The 1,972-nt window shown below is 42.9% G+C and overlaps 1 non-coding gene across 1 annotated transcript; it reads right to left on the reverse strand.

Moving 5' to 3' along the window:
• Positions 1–940: 940 nt before the first annotated feature.
• On the reverse strand, positions 941–1,047 carry LOC148211854 (small nucleolar RNA R71). The gene has a single exon (XR_015790648.1). It is a non-coding gene; the product is annotated as a small nucleolar RNA R71 (small nucleolar RNA).
• Between the last annotated feature and the right edge of the window lie 925 nt (positions 1,048–1,972).

Here is a 1,972-nt window from a genome sequence, read left to right on the forward strand (position 1 = left end):
AACTTCAGAGTTTGGAAATTATTAGAAGTTCTTGAGGATCGATACTTGGATACTCCATCCATTTTATATTACTTTGATAGGTGTGCGCTTGCATCTATATAATTGTTACCACGCTTAGTGCGTGCGTTCAGCATAAACACCCAGTCAAAATTTTGGCGCCGTTGCCGGGGACTTTAGTTTTAAAATTATTTTCAAATTCTTTTAGTTTTTATTTTTGTGAATTGTTGTTGGGTGTAATTTCCATCCACCGTTTTTGTTCTATATTTTTGGTCGTTTATCTCACAAGGGTAAGTTAAAGTGCATGAGCACAAGATCTTTTCTTCTACCCCTTGACCCTGAGATTGAGCGGACCCTTCGAAAAACTCGAAAGGAGCAAAGACTTCGAAAACAACTAGAAAAGCAAAAAGAGAGAGAAGGTGAAATCAGTCCTGAAAGTGAGGTAGAGAGTACGAGCACATCAATGGCAGATATTCCACCTCGTGATCCGGTTGATCCACCTGCTGTTAACGGTAATATGAGGGATCATGCGAGAAATGATGAATTCAACCATATCCAGATGGCGGACAACAGAGACGTGACAATGCGAGAATATGTCGCCACGGCTTTTCAGAACTTTGATTCAGGGATAGTCAACCCTATTCCAGCCCACGCAAACTTTGAGCTTAAACCAATGATGTTCCAAATGTTGCAGACAATTGGACATTTTGGAGGGCAGGAACATGAGGATCCACATGATCATCTGAAATCATTCATTCAAATTGCAAATGCATTTCGATTACCTGGTATAACAGACGATGCTCTGAGACTAACACTTTTTCCATTTTCTTTGAAGGACCAAGCTAGAGCATGGCTCAATGCATTTCCACCGGGATCCATCACCACATGGGGGTCGTTAGTGGAGAAGTTTTTAATAAAATTCTTCCCACCTACTCGCCACGCTGATATCAGAGAGGAGATCATCTCCTTTAGACAGTATGATCGTGAACCTGTTCACGAGGCGTGGGAGAGATTTAAAGAACTAATCAGGAAATGTCCGAACCATGGCTTGCCGGCATGCATCCAGATAGAACATTTCTTTAGAGGTTTAGATCATCCTACTAAGATGATGCTAAACAATGCTGCCAACGGAGCCTTTACAAAGAAGACATTCAACGAGATAGTTGACATCCTAAATGACTTAGCTTCACACAACGAACTATGGTGTTCGCAAAGATCTAGGGCAGCACCAAAGAAGCAAGATCCAGCTGGAGTTTTGGCTCTGGACATTGCGACCTCGATGCAAAAAGAGATGGTTACAATGAACCAGAGGCTAAAAGAGATGGCATTGGGAATAAAAAATCCATTAGCCACGCCGATACAACCTGTGCAGTCGGATTATTGCACTCCTGCCCCTGTTTGCAAAGTACACGATCTCATTTGTTCATTTTGCAGTGAAAACCATATTTATGATAATTGTCCACATAACCCTGCTTCCGTTTTTTATGTAGGACATGGGAACAATAGGAACTTTAACCCATATTCGAACACCTACAACCCAGGTTGGAGGCACCACCCTAATTTCTCATGGGGAGGACAAGGAGGTTCGAGCGGTTTTAATCAAGGGCAGAGCCAACAGAACAAGCAGCCCTATGTTCCACCTACACAGCAATACATCCCACCACCGCAACAGCAGTACAATCAGAGAACACAGACTCCACCAGTTCAAAATAACAACTCAAATCTTGAGAATATGATGAAGGAGTACATGGCCCGAACCGACGCAGTGATACAATCCCAAGCGGCATCAATGAGGAATTTCGAGACCCAATTGGGACAGCTCGCCAATGAATTGAAGAATAGACCACAAGGTTCTTTTCCAGGCCATACTGAATTACCAAAACGAGAAGGGAAAGAACAGTGCAAAGCTGTCACCCTCAGGAGTGGACTGACATATGATGGACCAACAATGCCAACAACAGATGTACAGATTCCG

The sequence above is a fragment of the Momordica charantia genome (genome assembly GCF_013281855.1).
Source record: "Momordica charantia cultivar OHB3-1 chromosome 4 unlocalized genomic scaffold, Mcharantia_2.0 BLBB01000004.1, whole genome shotgun sequence".
NCBI lineage: Eukaryota > Viridiplantae > Streptophyta > Magnoliopsida > Cucurbitales > Cucurbitaceae > Momordica > Momordica charantia.